This window comes from Neopsephotus bourkii, unplaced genomic scaffold, assembly GCF_033783945.1.
Source record: "Neopsephotus bourkii isolate Nb327-2 ecotype Australia unplaced genomic scaffold, CSIRO-AGI_Nbou_v1 NB_991, whole genome shotgun sequence".
NCBI lineage: Eukaryota > Metazoa > Chordata > Aves > Psittaciformes > Psittacidae > Neopsephotus > Neopsephotus bourkii.
Genome location: NW_026901483.1, coordinates 3,753,487 through 3,760,181, shown reverse-complemented (window position 1 = coordinate 3,760,181; position 6,695 = coordinate 3,753,487). Strand labels below are relative to the sequence as shown.

At 48.5% G+C, this 6,695-nt stretch overlaps 1 long non-coding RNA gene across 1 annotated transcript; it reads left to right on the top strand.

The window, feature by feature from the left end:
* Nucleotides 1–203: 203 nt before the first annotated feature.
* Nucleotides 204–6,432, top strand: LOC133215629 (uncharacterized). Its single transcript, XR_009726444.1, has 3 exons — nucleotides 204–294; nucleotides 5,526–5,918; nucleotides 6,294–6,432. It is a non-coding gene; the product is annotated as an uncharacterized LOC133215629 (long non-coding RNA).
* Nucleotides 6,433–6,695: the final 263 nt, after the last annotated feature.

Below are 6,695 nucleotides of genomic sequence, written 5' to 3'. Positions count from 1 at the left end.
TTTGCCCAGATGGATGAGGAGCCGGAGTCGGGCTCTTTGCGGCTCTGGCAGCAAAGGGTCCCTCCAGCCCTGGGAAATACAATTACTGCTTTGGACTCATTGTATACTTTCTGCACAGTCTCATTTTGAAAGCAATAATGATCTTTTCCTCTCCCCTAGGTGCTGGGGAAGCAGCTCATGCAATTAGTTGCAGAGAGGGGCCATGGGAACCGCTCCTGCCTGGGAGCACAAGGGTGCCAGCAGCGAGGAGGAGGAGACCTCTGCTTCTGCCTCCCATCGTTTGTAACCAGAAAGGTAAGAAGAAATGATACCTGCAGAAATAACTCAGTGTCGGGACATCTGTCTCACCGCTGGGCAGGAATCGGTTCCGTGTGCTGGGCATGCCCTGAGCTGCCTTCCCTCAAGCGGGATGTGGGACCACGGGAATTCCATGGGCCACCAAAAGCAGGGCTGGGATATGCTCAGGATGGGGGCAATGCAGGTATGTCCTCATCCCAGCTTGGAAAAGGCTGGCTTCATCACTGCTGGGGTGCATGAGGTAGGTTTGAAAGCAGCGTTACTGCTGCGTGGAGCCGGGGAAGAACAAACCTGATGCTCCTCAGGGACGGAGCAGGGGATTCTCTGCAAAGATTTCCTCACATAAATACCCTCCTGTGGCTTTTAATATGGCTGGGGAGGAGGGAGGAACAATGTGGGCCAGCAAAGCTAAAACCTGGGTTTCTAATCTGTGAGAACCAAGCAGGGAAAGAATAGAGGGAGAAAAGAGCACACAGCGATGACCCTGCCGTGCACCTTGAAGGAGCAGAAACAGGTCCCTGAAATGATGCTCTGCCCTGCTCACCCCATCCCTGTACCCCTCACATGTCTGAGGCTTTGTAGTGCACCTTGAAAGAGTGCATGAAGGATGGGGTGGCTGCTAATGAAGCAAGATGCAGTTGAAACCTGCTCCCTCATGCAGTGCTAGCTCATTTGTGTCCGTAACAGCACTATATTAATGCAGAATACTTTTCATTTGCATGGCATTATTGAGAACCAGGTGCACGTGTTCCTGCTGCTTGGCTTGGTGGTGGTGGTTGCTTTACACCAAGAAGATGCAGTTTAAGACATGCTGGTTAAAAATGCACTCAGTCTTCTTCAACATGGGAGGGAAACAGACTCACCAGGATGGGTAGCGGCAGGGTGGCTCCAGTACTGACCATACCATGATGGTTTCTCAGGGTCTGATTTCAGATGATGTGGTGCAGGCAGGAAGGGGGCCATGAAAGCTCCTTGGGCTTGGCTCTGTGCCCTTGAGCAGAGCTGCAGAGCATCCGTGTCCTCAGCTCCCTGGAGAGACAGCAGGGGCAGCCTCAGCGGGGATTTGCAATGAAAAGAGAAATGAAAGGAGGAGAATGCCATTTGGGTTAATTCTGCTTTGGTTTTCACCTGAAAGCACTTTAAAAAAGAGGAGGAAGCTTGTAAAGGAAGTTGTGTTCTGAGTTGAAAAGACCCGAAAGTTCTATTGACAGCTTTGACTTTTGTTTTTAGATTTCATAAGCAAATAGCAGCAATGCACAGATATGTTTTGATGCTTCAGCTCCATTTATTTTTGTTGGAAAGGGTGTCTGGCTGTTTGGTTTGGTTTTGTTTTCACCGGCTTTATATTGGAGAGAAAACATCCTGGATGCAAATGTGCGATCCAGGAGGGAATCTGTGAGTCTGCCACCAAAAGCATCTTTTCAGTACAAAACGTCTCCAGCACCAGAATCCTGGGTTAATTTGCCATTCTTCCAGGGCTACATACAAACTGTTCAGCTGATCAGAGATGTGCAAACACACCCACCGCAGCACATACTAGTAAATAACAACAAGCCGGAGGCTGTTTTTTCTCCCTAGCTCCAATGCCTGGTGTAAAAGCCAGTCTGTCTTCCCTAGAACCACCTTTAGCTTTATCACCTCTTGCTCTCACATTGTTTTCTTGCTGCCCTCATCTTTCCTCTCTGGTTTGAAGCCTCCTCACAGCCCTGAGCAAAGCTCATCATGCACACAGCAGCCTTTGGCTTCTCTCCAGCTGTGGAGCAGTGAGGAGCTGGACCAGGTTTGGGCATGAGGTTGCTATTAGCCCGCCTCGGAGTGGAGGAGACTGGAAAGGATGGATGTGGTATGCCCGTCAGCATGGTTTGGGTGATGGCACGGGGGAGCTGGTGCATGTACTCCATCATGAGCAGCCCGGGAGGATCTGCTCCTGCTGGGAAAGGACAGGCTGGAAGCATTTCATTATGCTTCCCTTGTGGGTATGCATATGGATGAATGGCACATGCTGGTGCCTATGTGTATGCATGTGCATGGCAGGAGATAGAGAGCCTTATGCATTAAGCTGCCTAGAGGACTGACTCACGCCCTGGTCCTGGGTAAGCAGGAGGGCTGCTCCTCCTGCTTGTAAGGAGATGCATGTTCCCGAGTGCTGGGGCTGCTCCAAACCCTCACGTGCAACAGGACTGAGGTGCCAGCCCTCTCTGCTCCCCAGTTTTGGCTCCCCCCTTCACCCATGGCAGTGAATCCTGGCGGTGCTGTTCTCACAGGGGAATTCTCTCTGGCCGCTCCGATGAGCTGCTTGTTGCTGGAGCAACGCAGAGCAGCCTGAGCAGCCCCAAGTACCTGGTTCCTAAAGCACTCCTCCATCATTGCAGCCTCCCCTATTCGCAAGGCAGTGTGCGGGGAGACACACATAGCTCTCCCCTGCCTGCTCCCCATCCTGCCCATCACTCACTGCATCCACTGTACCCAAACCATGCAGAACCCGCATCCTCCTCTCAGGAAAACAAACCCTGCATCTCTTCTCATACACCTCAAAAATGCCAGCCAAAACCAAGAAGGATGGTTTAAATTGAGCTCATCTCTTTCAAAACTTCCTTTCTCTTTGTCCTTGAAGCAAGTCTCTTGGTTTCCTTCTGCCTGGTCTCTGCGAATGAATCTCCTAGCAGGGACACCTTGTCAGCTATTTTCCTCGGGCTTGAATACAGCATTTCAAATGAAACGCCTTTTTTAGTCTCTTCTACTTCATCTATAAGATGGGTGAAAAAAAATCTATTTTCTTTCTTCTTTTTAAAAGATTTTTCTTCCTTTTTTTTTTTTTCCCTTCAAGTGGCCTTATGGCTCCTTTTAAGAAACTACGTAACAAATTGTGGAAATTTGGAATGGAGCTGGTAGTTTGATTCCTTTAAGACTCTCCCTTCTGCCACTAAGACAAAGAAAGGCAGAGGAACATTCAGTAGAGGGGAGAAAAAAAAATCAAACTTACCATTTGGCTTTTGAACAAGGTGCAAATTAGCGAGTATTTGTTAAAATTTGAGACAGCAATTGTCTAAGAAAAAACATTTTCAAAGAGGAGAAGGGCTTTTTTTTTCTTCTTAACTAAAAAAGCCCCCGAACCTTCCTTTCTTTTAACTTCAAAAGGGAGCCAGATTGCAGAGGAAGAGAGAAAAACCTTGTATCTCCTCTGAAGGGAAGCAAGTGACTTAGTCAAAGTGATCTTATTTGTGAGGGAATCGTTTTCTGTTCACCTTTTTTTGCTTTAAGATCGTGATCAAGTGGCTTTGTGAATTGTTAACTGAGCTGGTGAAACCTCTGCTCTCTACCTCATGGAGATGTCAGGGGGTCATTTACTTGGGAGTGATGGGATTATGCTGACCTGCCTGTTTCATAGATCCCAGACTGGTTTGGGTGGGAAGAGACCATAAAGCTCCTCCAGGTTCAACCCCCATGTCATAGGCAGGGACCCCTTCCACTGGAGCAGCTTGCTCCAAGCCCCTGTGTCCAACCTGGCCTTGAGCACTGCCAGGGATGGGGCAGCCACAGCTTCTCTGGGCACCCTGTGCCAGCGCCTCAGCACCCTCACAGGGAAGAGCTTCTGCCTAAGAGCTCAGCTCAGTCTCCCCTCGGGCAGGTTCAAGCCATTCCCCTTGGCCTGTCCCTACAGACCCTGTCCCAAGCCCCTCTCCAGGTTTCCTGCAGCCCCTTTAGGCACTGTAAGACCAGCAGGCACCAAGCGGGAGTTTTCTCCCTGCTTTGGGTGGGTGTTTTCAGCAGTACAAGAGTGCAGGAAAATCCTTCCAGCTCCCTACAATGGTGTTTTGCACTGGCTTCTGCACTGATGCAAGAAAGGGCAACAAAACATGCATAGATCTTGGTGAAAGATAAGGTGCTTGTCCTGCCTGGGGCCACTTGCATTTGCAAATACATAGCTATGATAAAGAGGGATTTTCAGATGTGACCCACAGGTATTTCATGTTAATGCAGTGGTAATCTCTGGGAAAAAAGATTCCTGCTAAGGGACGCTCTTTTGCTGCCTCTATGAAAGCTAATGTCAGCCTTGTCCAGAGCAATGTTAACCCTTGTATGAGTTTATACACGCAGCATCTGCCGAGCCTTTGGCCGGGCTTGCAGATTTGACATTGAACTCCTCATTTCATCTAAACTTTAATAACGAGAGCATTGCCACAGCTCAACAGAGCACCGATTCCTCCCATAGCCCGGTCTGCCAGTGGCCCGCGCCAGATGCTTCAGAGGAGATTGCAGAGCATCATCATACAGCTAATTGGTGGGAACACGTCCTCCCTCTGCCAGCTGGTGTTCATCAGCTATGTGTCCTGCAGCACCGGGGGCTGATGAAAATAGCCATGTGTAGTGCTGCTCGCCTGCCTTCAATCAGAGGAGCACAAACACCAGTGAATGAAACCCCTCATATGTCGGGTATTGTGTTGTTGCTATCTGTTGATTGCCTGATATCAGGGGACGCAGAGCCAGCATCTTTGATGGAGGTTCAGCGCTTATAATCACTGGAGAGCATCAATGCAGGACCCGACATATGAAGGGTTTTGTTCACTGATGTTTGCACTCTCCTAATTTCCCTTATGGTCCAGAGACAGGCAGCTCCTGCTGCAAGTGGGCAGTGAGATGCTCCTGCACATGTAAGGAGATGAAAACAATAGCAAAATTAAACCCAAGAAAAGAACACAAAACAGAGCAAAATGGGGTAACAGCTGGAGCCTGGGTAGTGGCAGAACTACAAACCCTATGGCTCTGGCTGGACCTGCCTGTCTCTAGAAGATGAGCACTTCCCCCTCTTTTATAGAGCAGCAAAAGCTATTCTTGTAGCTGTCGAGTCCTTTTCTGAAAGTTAGGAAGGTTTTCTCTTTGCCTCAATAACCTGCAGCAGAGAGTCCTACAGGCTAATTACATGTTTCATTTTAAATCCTTTAATTTTTTTGTAGTTCAAATAGATAACTGTGGTTTTCTCCCACATCTTTGATTCAGACAGATGATTTGCTTCATTAGTTGATATGTGGAGGAGGGGGTCTAGAAATGAGCTACATTTATGCTTCAAAAAATAATCTCTTCCCAACTGCTTTACTTCTGTAAATCCTCATATTTATTGCAAAATTATCCTGAAGTGAATGTCATCAACCTTTGTCCAGGAGTCTGTTGCTGGATTAATTAGTCTATAATGAATCTACTTCTCATCCTCTTTGATTTCCATCTTTCAGGCTGGCCTGGTGGCAGACTGCACCCAGGAAGCTGCTTTCTACCCTGAGCTGTCAGTGTGAGGAGCAGGGCAGGGGCTGCTTGCTGAAACCAGCAGCTTTGCAGAGCTGGGATTCCAGTCACTGAGCTGAAAACACATTTGGAAAGTGCTTTTTTTCCTGGAGGAGCTGTTGGAAACGGGTGAGCCCAGACTGGAGCCATCCCAGAGCCCAACCTGGTCCTGGTCCAGCCACTCTGTTGGGTGGCGCAAGCATCCCTGCACCAAACAGTGATGGATTCACCTCACAGAGGGGAAGATTTAGTTGCAAGCCTTGCCACTTGATGATGATTATTTCGGCTCTTCCTCTTCTTGGCCAGATGGAGAAACTCGGGAAGGTCCCAGCTCTACAAAGCAGGTACCAAAGCAAATCACACTATCACACTGCCGTGCACCAGCCAGGGTCTCATCTCCCTGCAGAGCTTTCCAGCACTGCTTGCTTGCTGCTTTCTCCTTGGCTCTTTTTTCCCCTGCTTTCAGCACACTTTGGTGAAAAATGGGTGTGAATCATTTTTTCTGTGAGAAGCTTCCATTGCAAAAAGAGCTTTTTTTAGGAACGCAGCATCTTTTCAAGCAAAATGCCAGAAATCTCACAAGCTGAAGCTGAAATGTGCTGGTTGCAACATTAGGTGCAAACAGTTGGCAAAGCTTGAGTCCCAGTGGCTAAAACACCAGAGAAAATGGCAGACAGTTCCTTGGCTTTTATATTCAGGCTGTCTTGCTTGTGTGACAGGAGGCAAGAGGGGAGGACTCGGCTCAGGCTGCCTGGCTGAGTGATGAACACATTGCACGGACAGCTTTATATGGCACTCATCACGTGGAGGTCCTGACTGCCTCCCAGTGCTAATGAAGATCTCCTGCAATGGGCATGCAAGGTAGGAAAACATTATTATCCCTAATTTCCAGATGAGCCTGATCCATGTGGATCCGTTTGTCTGACATGGCACAACCCCATGGAGGTGGTGGTGACAGTGCTTCAGGGCTGTCCTCACAATAGGTCTCGGAGATACCCCCAAAGCCACTAAGAAATCCCTGAAGAGCAGCAATGCTGTTGGCTGAGAATGTAATAAAAATACCATTCCCACAGTTGGATTTTCCTTCAAATCAAACCAATTGGTGGGTTTGGGGAAGAATT